The sequence below is a fragment of the Apodemus sylvaticus genome, chromosome 22 (assembly GCF_947179515.1).
Source record: "Apodemus sylvaticus chromosome 22, mApoSyl1.1, whole genome shotgun sequence".
Lineage (NCBI taxonomy): Eukaryota > Metazoa > Chordata > Mammalia > Rodentia > Muridae > Apodemus > Apodemus sylvaticus.
In genome coordinates, this window is record NC_067493.1 from 9,128,851 (window position 1) to 9,147,782 (window position 18,932).

The 18,932-nt window shown below is 40.2% G+C and overlaps 1 pseudogene; it reads right to left on the minus strand.

The window, feature by feature from the left end:
- Positions 1–12,433: 12,433 nt before the first annotated feature.
- Positions 12,434–14,923, minus strand: LOC127672341 (zinc finger protein 431-like; annotated as a pseudogene).
- Positions 14,924–18,932: the final 4,009 nt, after the last annotated feature.

Below are 18,932 nucleotides of genomic sequence, written 5' to 3' on the forward strand. Positions count from 1 at the left end.
TTCAGTCTTTTGTTTTGTTTTCTTGTTTTCATTTTTGAGACTAGGTCACAGGACTAAATGGTGTTTTATTAAAAAGTTTTCAATCTGGGCGGTGGTGGCACATACCTGTAATGCCAGCAATATGGGAAGCAGAGGCAGGAGGATTTGTGAGTTCCAGGCCAGCCTGGTCTACAGAGTGAGTTCCAGGACAGCCATAAATACACAGAGAAACCCTGTCTCTAAAAAAATAAAAAAAAGAAGAAGAAGAAGAAGAAGAAAAAGAAGAAGAAGAAGTTTTCAAGCATTCTTAAGATATCTCGATTTCATGTGTGCTGGGTCATAAGATAAGCAGAACCCAGGGCTGAAACACGTGTGCAGAGTTAATGTCGATGAAAAATGTACTGAGAGTGTAGATATTCAACACACTCTAGAGATACTTAGAAACAATGGTGAGCAGAGAGGACTTGAAAACTAAATGAAATTGTGTCTGGATCACATTTCTCATATACAGGCACATAGGCGCCAGAGGTTCTGTCCAGTGTTTCCTCAACTCCTTCTGCACTCTAGGTTTTTGCAAAGCGTCCTACTACAGCCTGACAAAGTCTGGTTCCTTTTGAAAACTAAATTACCTAGAAAAAAAATCAACTATGCTGTTTGCAATCAAGGTATGATTTAGCCTCAGCCTACTGCAGCAAAGTATCACATCTCCTGCACTCACACTTGAATGCAGAACTTTTTGGTTGGTGTATAGCCACATGGGTTCACACAAAATACCACTGTGGCCTGCCTAGCAGTGTCTGATCCTGTCAGTAAAACGAAAGCACCTAGAAACAAAATCATGTATAAGGTTTGAAATTGCTAACAGATTTCAACTCAGAGGTTGTCGACAACCTAGTGGAAATTGCATAGGCAGCAAGTCTCAAATATTCATGGATAAAGAGGACCGGGGGTAACTGTGACAGTGCACAGTGCTAGCTCCTGCATGCCCTCTACTGGAAGCAGTAACAGGGTTGGAGCTTGGAACCAAGAAACATTGATGTTTCTGGCCAGACTTATTCATTGGCCAGGCTCTTTTTCTAACTACCATCAGTGTGGCCATGAGATGCCAAATCATTTACGTTCAGATCCAATTTAGAGAACCTGACCTGTGCTTAAACACAGGTAAAGTAACAGGCTGGTACCTAGCATTAGTTTCCACATTGTCCCCACCCCCGAACAAAACCCTGTCTCGAGGCTAATCCCCAACAAGTCCACCATTTCCAGGTTACACTTTCGACAAGACCTGCAACTTCAGGTCATTCTCCCAACAAACCCACACCCCCAGGTTACAAGCCAACCCCTTGCCTAACCTCCCCAACAACGCAGAGGAAATCAGAAATTAAGTTTATGATATTACTCCCAGTACCAGGCAACTTGATAAAGGCCACAGAAACTTTCCAATTAGATACTTATACCTGGACTCGCTGCTTACAGCTTTCTACAAAACTTTGCCCTGAGAAACATACATGGTTTCTCTTCCAACACACACACACACACACACACACACACACACACACACACACACAAACTGTCCTGAGGGAAGGTGGGGTGAGGCAGGAATGACTGCAAGCTACATGAAATAAATACCCTGCTCTGAGGTGCATCAATCAGCTCCTGTCTGTGTTTTGGAGATCACTAACATCTCCCTGACACTACAGACAAAGGAGTAGGCAGATTAATTATGGACTTAACTAGGATCACAAAGCTGGCCCCAAACCCTGCATGGGTGAGTGAGAATCCATCAGTTAGCATCTTCTGGCATGTTACACACTGGACAAGTGTTCACCAGGAAGATAGCCATTGAGTGACTGCAGAAACAAAGCCAAGCTCGAGAAAGTCAGCTCAGAGAGCAGAGCTTTGATGTCCTGGACAGTGCTGTCCTGGAAAAGCCTCTTCACAAGGAAAGAAATGCAGCTCCAGTTGAGATTCTGGCAGAGAGCAGTTTTGTAGACCTCCAGAGGTGGGCAGCGAGGCCGTTAGGCAGCTGATTATGTACAAGTGCAGGGCCTAAAGGGTGCCTTTGTCAAAGACAGCTTTACCATGTGTTCAACAATGGAAAGAAAGTGGATGAATTTTCAGCATTTAGAAACAACAGGGTGCAAAGATTGTTGTAACTCAACAGACCCCCCCCCCCCAGGGATTGAGCTCAGGTGCACAACCCCTCAGCACACAGCTTGATGAAAGATTGATGCAAGAGCACAAGATTTATTATTCCACATACTTCAGGTTACTCATCCTCACAGAGAGCATTCCCCTGAACACATAAATCAGACAACCCCATACCCACTGTTATTCAGGGAAGCCTGGAGTCCAGATATCCCAGAAGATCCCTGCCTGCCTTCTGAAGAGACACAGAGAGTAGAGGCTGGAAATGTTATGTGTATTCATCTTAAATGTAGGACATAAAATATGAGGCAGAAACAGGGGCTGGGGAGTCATCAGGTGGAGAGGAAAGTCTGTGTCCTGAAGCTTCATTTCTACACTTAGCTGTTGCCCCTAACCATCTCTCGGCTGGGAAAACAGGTTTAACAATAGCTAATGATGTCGGCAAAACAAAGTTTTCTTAACAGAAGTTCCAATCAGAACTTGGTGACGTGCACCTTTAATCTCGGCATGAGGGAGGCAGAGACTGGAAGATCTTTGATTAGTGATTACTTTGGTCTACAAAAGCAATTCTCAGAACAGCCATGGTTACAAAGAGAAATAAATTCTGTCGTCTTTATTATGTGTTGTCAACTTGATTACATCACAAATTATGCAAAATCTAAAACTTAAGAATATACTTTCAAGGGATTTGTTGTTTATCTTGTTTTGTTTTTTTTGTAGAAAGTGACCAGGGTCTTTGAAATAGGAACTCTACAATTAAATGCAGTTCTCTTTGAGCTTGAAAGACACAGGCCTTTAATCTGGATATGGAGCAAGAAAGACATATAACTGTGTCATTGTGATAGTTATTGTTTCTACGAGCCAGGGTTTGTCTATAATACCACTGGCTGTATAGGAATGCACTTTGTAGACCAGGCTACACACAGAGATCCACCCACATGATTCACTCCCATAGTGCTTGGATTAAAGACATGAGTTGCCACACCCAGCAGAAGACACTCACCTTTAATCCAGAGATTGAATCTGGGCTGCATACCTTTAATTTGGGCAACACCTTCATTTTGAGGCCTGTATAAGAACACAGAGGAAGCAAATTTTTACATTGCCTGCTTGCTCTCTCCTAGCTCGCAAGTCTTATGACTTCAATGGTATTAGAGCTTGCTTGTCTGTGATTCCATAGATTACTGTAGACCAGCTGAGACATCTTGCCTCGGGGACTGAGAATTTCTGGATTCTTGGACGTTGATTCCTATCCAGTTTTTCTAGGATAAGAAGACTGCATCCGGGAAGTCATTTTAATGTATTCCCTTTCAGGAAAGGGAAAGTGAGTGAGGGATCATTCTATTTGATCTTTTATTCTCTAAACCATGCACCCCAAATTGATTTGCTGGCCAAGGAGGACATTTCCCATTACCTGTCTCATCAGTTGCCTATGTTTAATGCTAGAAAATTGCATCCAGCATATAGTCTCTTCATTTGAGATGATTCACTGCTTTTTTGTTGGATTGTTTTGTGTTTTATGGCTTAGGTTTTTCTGTGTAGTCCTAGCTGTCCTGAAACTAGGTCTGACTGCCAGGGTGGTCTTGAGCTCAGAGATCAACCTGCCTCTTCCTTAACTGCTTCTTTTCTCCATGTTTGGGGATAAAAGTCTTTTGCCAACAGAATGGGTAGAATCTTACCTCCTTAGGTGGTTCAAATACATGCTAGGTCTGTTGATTTAAATCCCAGCTTCCCACAGTGCAATGGTTTGGAAGGGCCAAGAACTATAGAATATAATCAACTAACTGGAGATTTCTCTGTGTCAGAAGGACAATGAGTTACCATCAGAGTTCCATGGATAAAGCCAAAGCAATGAAGCATTTCCGAGTCAGTCTTGTCAAGGATAAATCAGATTATGCAGAGCATGCACTGCTGAGTACACAAGTATTCTCAGCCCTGAGTCCACGATATTGCAAGGCTGATCCAGTCTGTTTGGACAGAGAACCAAGCTATTGCTCTGAGGAAGGCAGGATCATTGATTGGGATCTATACTAGGACTATGATTGGGATCTATACTTGGACTACCAGAGATACTATGGCAGATTGAATTTCACCTTGAAGAAGGGTACAGAGGTCTCACGGGGTGAGAGTCAGAGGGAGCCACAAGTGTCCCCAGGAGATGTGGACAAAGATAAAGATATAGAGGAGCCAGACCAACCCTCACCAAGCCTGATCAGGGAGAAAGGGCTGGGACGTGAGACCTATGATGGTGTAGACTGCCCTCGCCAGGATCCTGCTTCTGACAGTGCCAGGAACCTAGGGTGCTGGGCATGGCTTCAACGGGCTTTTAGCCATAAGAAGAATTGAAAAGCCCCCACCCCCAGAACTCTGTTTTGTGCCCAGGTGTCCTAATGCCTGCTAAAACTTAGAATTAGGGAATCTTCAGTCACCTCGTATTACAGCAAAGTCACATGCAAGGCAGTTGTGTATTTGCAGCCATATCGTGTGGTTTTTGTTTGTTTATTTGTTTGTTTACAGCATTGTTAATAAAAGTGTTAAGAAAGTGGAAATTTTTGGTCGTCTTGTAATGGCCCAAGAGAAAAGATGGAGAATACAGTGGACACACATGAGTATACTCTACACTTTCCTACTGTTGGTTACAGGACTAAAAGGTGGTTTGTGTTAAAGGAAGTCCTTAGGGGGCAATAGTCATCCTTGTTGTCAGCTGTGTTGGTCCATAAGATAACCAGCAACCAAACTTGAGAACTTTGAGAAACCCTTCTGCTGAATTAACATGGAGGAAGACTGATCTACCCAGATGCTTCCCCTCCAACTTAATCTACTGGCCACCTGCAACTCCCAGCTTACACCTTCTTCGTTCTGTGTACAATAGGCTAGCCCTAAATCAGATTCACTTTTCCTTGCTTCTCTATTATGGGGATAAGAGGTCTGTGCTACTATTTCTGTACAGGAGAATTTTATTAATTTTATCAATTTCCAAATCAAATTTCTACATCACAAGGGAACTCACCTGCAGAAGCAGGACTGGCTAAGTATAAAGGTCAGGGCTGCGCTGGTCTTGAAACAGAAGAACAAGCCACCCGGGCTTGAGATGGTGTCCTTCATGTTCTGCCATTCTTGGAAGAACTTCTCATGTTAGAGCTTTCCTTTAGCTTTTGGTCATCCACAATGTTTAACCTCTCAGTAGGAAATGGATCTGAGGTAGGCATGTTCACCCAGGCAGGTGGATCCCTGCAAGTGCCAGGCCAGCCTGATGTACACAGAGAATTTTAGGACAGACAGGTTTATTTATTGAGAGAAACAAATAAAGGAAGGAAGGAAGGAAGGAAGGAAGGAAGGAAGGAAGGAAGGAAGGAAGGAAGGAAGGAAGGAAGGAAGGAAGGGGAGAGGGAGTGTTATAAGACTGAGTGATGGATGGATCTGATTGACAGGCCTTGCTGCACTTTTGGAGAATAAAAGGAGACAGCTGTGTAAAACAGTGCTCAGGAACTGGGAGAGTCAGCTCTGACCTTTCTCATGGGATTTTACCTGACAAGACAATACCTGGGAAGTTAGAATCTCTCACTCTGCAGCCCAGACTTCCCGTTCAGTGCCAACTGAGTTCTGTCCAGGCTGTTGAAAATTTGGGTACTAGTGCTCAAGTATGGGCTACATCTGGTGTGATTCCAAGACACTATTTTTGTACTTGGTTGGACTATTGGTTACATTTTTCTTTTCAGTATACCCTGAAATTTTAAGAGATATTTTCACTACTAATACACAACCTGTTTCAGCCTAGAGAGTAGTCACTAAGCTGTCATTGTGAAGAAGGCACTTGAGCATCATTGCTAACACTCTGTTCTCTGATTTCATTTTTTCAGAATATGTATATAGAAAAGAAATACCCACTGTAGAGAAATACTGATCAGCATGTTTTCCTTGGAATTTTCAACATTTTTCTTTAATTCACATCACCTGGAATATTCAACAGAGATTGGAGGACTCGGGTAATACATCTTGGATTCACTGAGAGAATGACAGCCTTCCATAATGCCTTCCATAAAGAGCAGATCTGGAGGAAGAGTTGCTCAATACATCAACAATAGAAAATTTAATATTTTCTGGCAGAACTTCTGTTTTTAATGAAGAAAAATGACAAATGATAATTCAGGATCAAGGGTGAATGGTAAAGAGTGATCTTGAATCTCAGAGTTCAGCACTCCCCATGCTGACTTTCATTGGTTTCTAGACATTGTCATATATTGGTATGTATAACTTTAAAGGTGGAAAAGCCTTTTTTCATTTTGAATCCCATGGAGATGGACTAGATAATAAACAAACATGCACTATTTTTCTTGTGAATCTCTGACCAGTAATAATGTTGTTTTTGAGCTGGGTTTGGAGAAGGTGTTTGGCTTAGGTATTGCTAGAGAAAATTCCGATCAGAAGCACAATGAACCTAGTGACCAGGACTGATTGCTTTGATTCAGGACAGTTAAGCTCAGGACTCTTCCAGCATGTTCACTGAGCCATGCCCATGCTAAGATAAGACCTGCTGCATGGTCCTTGTGGAATTCTTATAGGATTGTGGGGACAAAGAGAAGGTGCCAAGGGGAGTAAGATTCCCTGAATGGACATGCCTTGACCCTGTCTAATTCAGTGTTTGTATTCCTGAACAAACCATTAGGAACAAGAAGCAAGTTGGGTAGTGTAGTGGCTATCCTTTGTCAACTTGACTATATCTGGAATGAACTACAATCTAGAATCAGAAGGCTCAACTATGATCCTAATCTGGAGGCTCAGAGATGTAAGTTTCTGACCTGGATCTTGGCATGGAGATCTTGAAGCATAGTGGCTATGAATTCCAGAAGATTAAGACAAGGAGATCTCTGAGTTCAAGATCATCTGGGATTAAAGGCACACACCTTTAATCTGGGCCACACCCTCTACTGGAGACCACAGCCTTTAATCTGGGCCACACCCTCTACTGGAGACCACAGACTTTAATCTGGGCTACACCCTCTGCTGGAGATATATAAGGACATTGGAAGAAGGAAGACCCACTCACTCTTCCTTGCCTGCTTGCCTCGTGGGACTGAGCCACTGCTAGATCCTTGGACTTCCATCCACAGCTGCTGCTGACCTTTGATGGGGAGTTGGACTATGGACTGTAAGTCATTGACAAATTCCCTAACTACATAGACACTGCCCATATGTTCTGTGACTGTAGAGAACCAAAACTAATAGAGGGAGGGAAGGGATTATTTAACTTACACTTCCACATTGCTGTTCATCATCAAAGGAAGTCCAGACAGGAACTCAAGCAGGGCAGGAACTTGAAGGCAGTCACTGACACAAAGGCCACGGAAGGGTGCTGTTTACTGGCTTGCTTCCCCTGGGTTGCTCAGCTTGCTTTCTTATAGAACCCATGAGTACCAGTCTAGGGATGGCATCACCCAAAATGGACTGGGCCCTCCCCTCTTGATCACTAATTGAGAAAATGCCTTACAGCTGGACATCATGAAGGCTTTTCATCAAGGGAGGCTCCTTTTAATGTGTAATAATTGCAGCTTGTGTCATGGTGACAAACAATCCCAGTCAGTACAGACCACTAGGTGAAGTTTAAACACATGCTGAAAAGAATTCAAACAAGTATCCCAACTTAAATAAGTACCTTAGACATGAGGAGTCCAATGGCTAGTTCACAGAGTGATCTCCCAAATCTCCCAGGGAATGGAGTCTGGGTTTTGGGAAGGTTATTTAATTCAGAAATGTACGTTGTATTTACTTTGCTTGCAACTAGTCATGATTGTGTGTTCTATGATACATGAAATACATTTTGCCCTTGCATGAAAATGGCCTTACGTTATCCTGTTTAATGAAGTTTTAAAGTAAACAAACCAAGGTGGGAATCAGAAGGAGACCCTGGATTTCATGGACCTGTCTCAAAGCACCAAGCACAGCATGCCTTTGCCTTCCCAACTCAGGAGTACAGGAAGGAAGTGGTCTGGTGGTTCTTGGGTACACTGCTCAGGCAGCTAGGTGGGTCAAATGCTTAATTCAGGGATTCTTAGACCTGGAGGAACAATGCACTTCACCTTCACTCTGAGCACTCCACCCTAGGTGGAGCAGGATCCTGAATAGCACAGGAATCCCTGCTCTAGAAAGGCTGGGAGAGGAAGTTCACCTTGATCAATGTCGAGTTCCTACCAAGTGGCATGACACCCCAATATGGCTCTGTACAACTTGTCAGAGGACTAATATTAAAAACTGACAAAGTATTCAAGAATTTAGACAACCCAAATAATCCACCAAACCCAAAAAAAAACCTCAAAAAACAAAACAAAGCAAAAAATACAACCCAATTAAGTAAAAAATGGGTTTCAGAACTAAACAGAGAATTCTCACCTGAGGAATCTTGAATGACCAGATGCCCTTAAAGAAATGTTTAAATTCCTTAGTCATCAGGGAAATGCAAATCAAAACACTCTGAGGTTCCATTTTATACCCATTAGAATACCTAAGATCATAAACTCAAGTGACAGCAAATGCTGATGAGGATATGGAGCAAGAGGAACATTGCTCCATTGCTGGTGGGAATGCAAATCTCTACATCCAATTTGGAAATCAATTTAGCATTTCCTCAGACAACTGGGAATAGTTCCACTTAAATACCCAGCTATATTACTCCTGGATAAATACCGAAAAGATGTTTCATCATCTCACAAAGACCCTTGCTTAATTGTGTTCATAGCACCTTTATTCTTAATAATCAGAAACTGGAAACAAATTAGATGGCCCTTAGATGAAAAATAGATAAGGAAAATGGTACAACTACACATTGGAATACTATTCAGTGATTAAAAAGCAAGATATCATGAATTTGGAAGGCAATGGATGGAAGTAAAGAATTTCATCCTGAGTGAGGTAACCCAGTCTCAAAAAAAAAAAAAAACCAAAAAACCATACATAGTATGTACCCACTTGTAAGTGGATATTAGCAGAAAATGCAGGTACCATATTACACTCCACAGACCCAAATAACCTAAGCAAGAATATAGGCCCATATAAGGAAGCTTCAATCCCACTGTGCTGTGTAGTGCGTAGTCACTCTGGGCTCAGGGCTTCTGGTCACACTCTCCTCCAGGCTGCACATGGCTCCAGGCACTCCTCTCATGACTACACTAACTCATCTTTCCACGATGCCACGATTCCATACAGCATGGTTCACCTGACAGTTCGCTTACTTGGAAGAAGTGGCCTTTTAATGTCAGTTTGTATTCACTCGTAGATTTGATTGAGCACTTCTGCAGGATAGAGGCCATGGCTTACCTCAAAGATGCTCTACTTGGTTGGTATGTATTGCCTTTATACCGGGGGGGGGGGGGAGGGGGCGGGGCAGAGGAACACCCACGTCAGCATATCTTGTTGCCTTTGGGGTAGAAGATTCAAAGCTATGTAAGGGAAGGTGAGACCTTTTTTTGTTTTCTTTTTAAAATTTTTTATTTTCTATATTCTTTGTTTAAATTCCAAATGATTTTCTGTTTCCCAGTTCCCCCCTCCCCAAAAGTCACATAAGCCCTCTTCCCTCTGCCCATTCTCTGATCAAACCCCCTCCTACTTCCTTGTCCTGGTAATCCCCTACAATGCTGCATCAAGCCTTTCCAGGACCAGGGACCTCTCCTTCCTTCTTCTTGGGAATCATTTGATATGTGAATTGTGTCTTGGGTATTCAGAGCTTCTGAGCTAATATCTACTTATCAGTGACTGCATTCCATGTCTGTTCTTTTGTGAATGTCAACCCAAGAAGCTGAACTGGCAGCTCTGAAAATGTCATTAGATATAAGAAAGGACATTAAAGTCATTAGAGCCACTTCCTGTGGTGTAACAACACTTCCTATTATGTTACAGTCACTTCTTATCAAGCCACAGCCACTTCCTGTGACAGTGACGTTCACTTCCGGTCATAGCATGGGCACTTACTCTAAAACTTGAGACAATTCCTGTGATATACACTCACTTTCGGTTAGGGACAGTCCCTTCCTGTGACATCACAACCACTTCTGGGTGTGGCATGGACACTTTCTGTTCTTCAAATGGTCACTTCCAGTGCTGATGTATCCACTTCCTGTGGTTTCATAGATCTAGGTCTGCCTTCCTCACTGTGGTAAGGTTATCTTTTCCCCAGGGTCAAGACACAGATGGCTGGTGTGCCATTGCTGCCTCTCATTTCCATGGGACCATTTATAAGGAGAGGAGCCTTCTGATGAGCAAGGGCTAAACTCCATCCCAGAGAGCAACAAGAAATTGGGTTCTTTGTGTCCTTGGTAGCACCAGACCCAGGAGTCCCCACACTCTCTAATGAGACAAAATATATGATCTGGACCAAAAACCTGTTGATGTCCCAGTGTTGTAAGAGATGAGGGAGGACAGATAACTGACTTCAAACTAATGTTTGAGAGAAAATGGGTCTACACAGAAATAAAGGAAGAAATCAGAGACTTTCTAGAGTTCATTGGAAATGAATATGCAACATGCACAATCTCATGGAACACAAAGAAAATGAAAGTGGAGCTAAAGGAAAGTTCACAGCACAAAATGCCTATAAGAAAAAAATTGGAGAACTCCCATGCTGGCAATTTGACAGCATGTTTTAAAGGCTACAACAAAAAAGAAGTGAGGGAGCATAGAAAATGAGGAGGAGACATCAAGAAATTTTCAAGTTGGGGGATGAAATTGATAAAATAGAAAGAGAACAATACAAAGAATTAATGAAACATGGAGTTGCTCTTTTGATCCTTTTATTAGACAAGATAAACAAACCCCTATTAAAAGATAAAGAATATACAAAATAATGAAATCTAAAATGAAATGGGGGATTAAATAACAGGTAAAGAAGAAATCCAGAGAGTGGTAAAGACATAGTTTAAAAAGGGTGCGTTCCACCAACCTGGAAATTCTAAAAGAAATAGCTAACTTCCTCTGTAGATTCCACATCCCAAAATTAGACTAGAGAAAAACAACTTAAACTGACATAAACATGAAGGAAAACAGAATTCATTAAAAATATGTCCCCAATATGAGCCCACGTCTATGAGTTTTAGGGTAGAGTCCTACCGGACTTTCAAAGAGAATTTAACAAGAATTCAGTGTATTCAACAATATAGAAACAAAATAAATATTAGTCAATTTATTTTCTGAACCCCTGATTACTCATATATCCAGTCAGGAAAGACTGAGTGATAAAAAGAGAATTACAGACCAATTATCCCTAAAACCACAGATTCAAAAATACTTAAAAGATAAAACACATAAAATAAAATATAAAACACATCAAAAGATCGTCCACCATTAACAATAAGGAAGACTTCATTGTAGAAACAGTGATGGTTCAACAAGTGAATGGTTCAACAAGATGATTAAAGTGTAAGAAAAACCAAGAACTGATCATCTCATAAAGTAATGTAAAATCCTCTGACAATATTCAACACCACTTCATGATAAAATTCTCAGAGTTCTGCTGCTTACTGGGGCTGGAACATGGCTCCTTCTATTCCATTATCAGCAGCTTTCAATATTTCAAATACATCACTGCCTAATCTTGGCTTTCCTGGAACTTGCTTAGATATCTACCTTGATCTCAAAGATCTGCATGACTCTTTCTCGTGAATGGTGGGTTAAAAAGCATGTAACACCATGCCTGGAACTAAGCTTTTCTGTTTATATTTTAAATTCAGAACCCAGAATCCAAATCTATCTCTTGACATTTTGACACATAATTGTATCTTCATGTGTCTACATCAAAACAGTATCCAGGTAATAATAATTCCTAACATGATACAGTTCTTTCATACAACTGCAAATCCATATGTTAGTTGATTGTAATCTTGTCCTAATGTAACCATTCCTTTAATGCCATTGAATATCCTTGATCACAAGATTAAACTTCATTCAACTTCCTGATAAAGCCTTGTATTTTGAACCTTTCTTTTTTTATTTTTCCTTTCTTAGTTTCTATGCTTGTTAAAAACTTTCAGGCCAAATTCTATGCGGTGATTTTCGTGACTTACTTTATCAATACAATTATTGTAAACAGTTTTACTTTAACCTCAATGAAACGCTTCAGACAAAGGCAGCAAACTTCTTTGCAAAAGCATCAAAAAAACCAACTCCCGAGTGGAAATATTCCCAAGCACCCATGTCTATCATATCCTACTATGATACCCTCCTAATTCCCACTTAATTCATGATCGTTTTCATTATGTTTCTCTCCAGCACACAGAATTTGGAGACTTATCCCTGGTGAAAACACTTTACTACATTGATTACATTAATAAGTTTTCTGTCCGGTGTGTGTTCTTTTATGATACTGGACATAACTGGGTCTTGCAAAGGCTTTACCACATTGATTACATTCATAAGGTTTCTCTCCAGTATGTGTTCTTTTATGATATTGGAGATGACTGGGTCTTGCAAAGGCTTTACCACATTGATTACATTCATAAGGTTTCTCTCCAGTATGTGTTCTTTTATGTCTTTGGAGAGCACTGTGCTGTGCAAAGGCTTTACCACATTGATTACATTCATAAAGGTTTCTCTCCAGTATGTGTTCTTTTATGTCTTTGGAGATCACTGTGACATGCAAAGGCTTTACCACATTGATTACATTCATAAGGTTTCTCTCCAGTATGTGTCATTTTATGTCTTTGAAGATAAATGGGTGTTGCAAAGGCTTTACCACATTGATTACATTCATAAGGTTTCTCTCCAGTATGTGTTCTTTTATGAATTTGGAGATAACTGTGCCGTGCAAAGGCTTTACCACATTGATTGCACTCATAAGGTTTCTCTCCAGTATGTGTTACTTTATGATATTGGAGATGACTGTGCTGTGCAAAGGCTTTACCACATTGATTACATTCATAAGGTTTCTCTCCAGTATGTGTTCTTTTATGATATTGAAAATTACTGCGCTGTGCAAAGGCTTTACCACATTGATCGCATTCATAAGGTTTCTCTCCTGTATGTGTCATTTTATGTGTTTGGAGATGACTGGATCTTTTAAAGGCTTTACCACATTGTTTACATTCATGAGGTTTCTGTCCAGTATGTGTTCTTTTATGATATTGAAAATTACTGCGCTTTGCAAAGGCTTTGCCACATTGATCTCATTCATAAGGTTTCTCTCCAGTATGTGTCATTTTATGTCTTTGGAGAGCACTGGGTCTTGCAAAGGCTTTACCACATTGATTACTTTCATGAGGTTTCTCTCCAGTATGTGTTGTTTTATGATATTTGAGATGACTGGATCTTGTAAAGGTTTTACCACATATATTACACTCATAGGGTTTCACTCCAGTATATCTTCTTACATGCCTGCAACGATAATTAGCACATGTGAAATCTTTACCACATTCATTACTCTGATCAATCATGTAATTAATATGAATTATGTTTACAATTTGTCTAATGGTAAAGAAGCATCAGACCTTAAGGTTTTAGCACTTTATATATTCATGTTGTTCTCCCTCATCATGAGTTGTTCAAGACACCTGTGATGGTTATTACATGGCTCATATTTATAATACCCTCTTTTTATATGATGTATTTTAGCTATCTGAATAAAGTTAGAAAATCTCTGATCTGTATAACACTGATTATATGCATATTTTTCCTCTAGTATGAATTACAACACATGTGACTGGGAACCAGGACACACAGAAGAATTTCCAAATTCCTAGTTCCCATAAAGATTTTTTTACACTATGAGTTTTGGGATATTCCCTGTAAAGCTAAAAACCCAACTAATTACAAATGTCTTTCATATTCCTAATTTCTTCCAAAGGCAGAATACTACAAATCTTCTTGTTTTAGAACAAAAATTTTATGTTTCTTCTTTCCATATCCCTATGCTCACATGATTATTATCCATTGTGACACATGATATACCTAATAAAAAGAATGATAAATGAAAGGTTTATGCATTGCATTCACACTGTTTGAATTTTTGTTTCTCATAACATGTGCAATATGGACTAATGTTCCTCCACAACAATATTCTTGATTCTCATAAAATGCCCTCTCACCAAACTGAACCATATTACTACAAGAATATTAGTATCACCAAATTTTCTATGGACTATTTGCTTATAGAATGTTTTGGATATAAATTTATCACTATTCAATGTGCAATTTCGAAATACTACGAGACTATACAGATTGGCAGATCCACAGCACAGGTTTAACGGAGCTACTTATCAAATGGATACACAAATCACATATTGGATCTTGAGGTACATGGTTTTGAAAGAATATTATAATCATAGCTACAGTTAAAGGACTGTTACTTTACACTCTAGCTTTTTTCTGGAGATTCCATAAGATATTAAAATTTCCTCAGAGACAATTTTGTATCAGCTTGCACATGAAAATTACCTTTCATGACTTTTATTATTTTGACAATGTTCTTCAAGATGATGCTCCTTGCAATTATAGCCTAAAACACAGTAATAGAAAATGAATGATATAGTATTGGAAAATAGGCAAAATTAAAGGTACTGTGAATTTTAACTGCACCGTGAAAGTTACAGTGTAAACTCAGTGAAAATGAATTATTCAGCTCAATTTTCATACAATTAAAATAATAGAAGTTCATCAATAACCAAGAAACATTTGTTTCCTTCAGAAAAAAAATAACAGTCTTACCTATAGCTTTGAGGTTCAGGTAGGTTTCAAACATCACATTTTTGTAGAGACTCTTCTGGGAAGGATCCAGCAAATTCCACTCCTCCTCAGTGAATTTCACATGCACATCATCAAAAGTCACTGCATCCTAAATATCCCATACAAATGTACAACACAAAGCATGATACTAACATCACCGGAAAACAAATATATGCTTTCTCAAATATATATTCACATAATTCTCGTGCTTGCTCTGCTTATTTTCTGACTCAGAATTTATAATCACTGTGTCATTTTAGAAGGATCTTTAATTATAAGATACACCTCTGTCTCTTTTGAACACTTTGAATAGGAGACAGCTTTGCCAGAGAAATGCGAATTGAGAGGGACTTGCAGGGGAAACAGATCCACAATACGGAGCACACATCTGAAAAATTGTATGAACAATTACTAACTACAAACATGATGGGCAATCTGTGTGTATTTTCGCATGTCTTTAATCACAGAGGCACATGCAGGTGTATGCCATTTACCTAGACATTGGCATAGCCTTTGTAATGTGTTCTAGGAGACTAAAATGTATATTTTAAGACCCTCAATCCCTACAAAAAAACAACCATGGGAAAAAATGATACTGAACTCAAAGTTCTTTATGAAAGTTCCTACAAAGAATTATAAATTCACAGCACATCTGTATTTACCTGGCAGAGATATGAAGTTCAATCTATAACATTTGGTCAAATTTCAATACTAAAGATATGGATGAAAAAACACAGAGCCGGGCGGTGGTGGCACACACCTGTAATCCCAGCACTCTGGGAGGCAGAGGCAGGCAGATTTCTGAGTTCGAGGCCAGCCTGGTCTACAAAGTGAGTTCCAGGACAGCCAGGGCTACACAGAGAAAACCTGTCTCAAAAAAACCAAATCCAAAAACAAAACAAAACAACAACAACAACAACAAAAAGAAAAACCACACAAAATTATGCTTATATTACAAATATAAGACATGTGTCTTTTGTGGTTTCTCTACTACTTTAAGGACAGACAAAGCTACACAGCGAAATTTGTTTTGGAAAAGAAAAGCAAAAAATAGAATAAATATAAAAATATAAAACAACTAGACTTGTAAAATAGATTATCACTGATTAGGAAATGTATCCATTGTATTTTATATGATTTAAGGAAAGAGATTATCGTGAATATATGGGAGCATGAGAAGAAAGCTGAAGGGTCAGTTTCAACCACAACACAGAACACACCATGGACCCAATGTTTCCCCTCTAAAAGAAATGCTGGGTAAAATCTGGAGCAGAGACTGAGGGTATGGCCAATGAAAATTTGCCCCACTTGAGAGTGCCATTCTATGGACAGGCACCAATCCATGACATTATTAATGACACTCTGTTATGCTACCACACTGAAGCCTTGATTAATTGTCTATTGAGAGGATCCACAGACAGGCTGACTGAAAAAGCTGCACAGATCCAGAGTCAAACCTTGCATGGACCTTGGGGAATCTTATGGAAGAGTTGGCAGGAAGACTGAAACCCCTGAGGAGGATAGGATCTCCACACGAAGACCAAGAGACTCAAGTAACAAGCACCCTTGGGGACACTCAGAGACTAAGCGACAAACCAAATAGCATACACAGGACGGACTAAGGCCCCTGGCACATATATAGCAGATGTGCAGCGAAGAGGCTCAGAAGGTCATCTAACAAATGTAGCAAGGGCTTTCCTTATAGCTGTGTGTGTGTGTGTGGGGGGGTATCTTTCCAATCTGTTACTTTAACTGGGCTGCATGTCTGGCCTCAGTGAGAGAGGATGTACTTAACTCACAATAGAATTGATGCACCAATTTTCGGGATACCTGGGGGCCCCACAACCTCTCAAAGAAAAACAGAGGAGACTGAGGGAGGGACTCTGCCATAGCAAGGGACATATAATGCGGATAGTGATAAGGGTGACAATGAATATACAAATTATTGGAAAAGCAAAAAAAAGGGAGAAAAAATAAAATTTTCATTCTATAAACACTATCCTGGAAGGTATCTGGAATGGCTCCTACCAGAAGATCTTCCGCAAGCTTCACAAAGAAAGCCAGACAGGACAGACAAGCAGCCAAAGACATCATCCTATCTGGAAGCTTTTTGTTTCAATCAACTGCATCCTGACCCTTGACACTATGGGCAAATATTCATCCTGTGATGAAAATGCATTCAGTCTTTCTTCAGGGATCCTAACAGTCTGCAGGAACTCCTACACTGTTCAAACATCTAAAGTCTCTTCTGACACACAAGGCAAAATCTTGAAGGTCACCTCTTGTAACAGTTTGGGTACATCCTCTCCTTGTATACATCTCTCCATGGCAGATTTACCAATGCCTTAGTTATCTCAACAAGCTGTGGTCACAAAATTAAATTCAAGCATCATCCTCATAATTTCAGTGTAATGAACTCTCAAGGAGTCTTCCCATGGCTCTGACTGTGCCAAAAGATGTCTGGATTCGGGCCAAATTTAAACCATACAGGAAGAATCCAGGAACTCGAATTTATCATCTATCAGTTTTCAGAAGCCACACCATATAAAAGATCCTCTTATGTTTTGCTTCTAAGGTGATGGACTCTGCCTCACTTGGTCCATATTTGCAGCAGGTTTTATTTAAAGTTCCTTCTTGGGACTAGGAAACATATTGCCTACCCCTTCCATGAATTTAAGATTTAGTAGGAGGACATGTTACACTTAGGATATGTTCTTAGGACATCTACCCACTGGATCATGTGTTCCACTAAGTTTATATCTGTTTTAATTATAACAGCTGGAAACTGAAAAAAATCAATAAGGCCGCCAACCAAAATTTGGATACAGACTATGTGATTCATATACAAAATGGAATTCTATTCAGCTAGTTAAGCAAGAACTTTATGAATCTTGCAGGCAAATGGATACAACTAGATACTATCATTCTAAGTGAACTACCCCAGACCCAAAAGGACATGCATGTATGTACTCACATACAAATGTATAATAACCATAAAGTACAGGATATCTACATGACATTTCTTGGTCCGGAAGAAGCTAAACAAGAAGGAATGCTAAGGGGCTAGATAGATGGCTCAGTTGGCAAAAGCACTGATTGCTCTTGTGAAGGTCCTGAGTTCATATCCCAGCATGGACATGGTAGCTCACAACCACCAGTAATGAGATCTGATGCCCTCCTCTGGTGTGTCTGAAAACAAATACAGGGTACTTACATATAAAAAATAAATATATTTTTAAAAAGAAAGACGGCTAAAATGAGCATGGTTGAATCACACTCTGAAGTGGAAATAAAACAGTCAAAGGGGGTAGATGAAAGACAGAGAGAACTGGAAGGGCCAGTAGTTAAGAAAGGGGAAGGGGAGGTAAGGAACAGCTGTGGTGAGAGAAAAGGAAGGGCCATAGGACAAGGAAAATGAATTGAAATCTCCAGCTGCCAGGGATCTAAGAGCTTAGGCAACTTTAGGATCTGCTACAGACAATGAAAGGGAGAGCAACAGGCAGTCTATGGGGGGTGATCATAGCTGAAATACATAGCAGTGAAATTTGGAAACTGAAGAAGGCCAAACCCTAAAGACAGGCAGAACTTCCAGTGGAAAGTTAATTGCACCAACCGAACCAAAAACCTTTCCAACCAAAATTTATCTTGTCTACAAGAAATACAGGCAAAAATATGGAGTAGAGAATGAGGGACTCACCAAACTATACCCTGCTCAAATTGAGACCCATCCCATGGGCAATCACCAATCCCTGACTATACAGAGGATATACTTTTTTGTACTTCCAGAGAGTAGCTTAACATAATTGTTCTCTGAGAGTCTCCATCCAGCACCTGACTGAAACAGATGTAGAGCCCACACCCTAACATTACACAGAACACAGGGGATCTTTGGAAGAGTTGGGGAAAGAAATGAGGGCCTCCAAAGAAAAAGAAACCCATAAGAATTCCCTCAGTGTCAACCAACCTGGGCACTAGGAAACTCTCAGAGACTGAGCCACCAGCCATCCTTCAGATGACTGTAGCTCTGAAAGGTTGAAATGTTATCAACTTCACCTCTCTCCTGATTATGTTTCTTTATGGATTGCTAGGATTTTCTTACCCAGCCC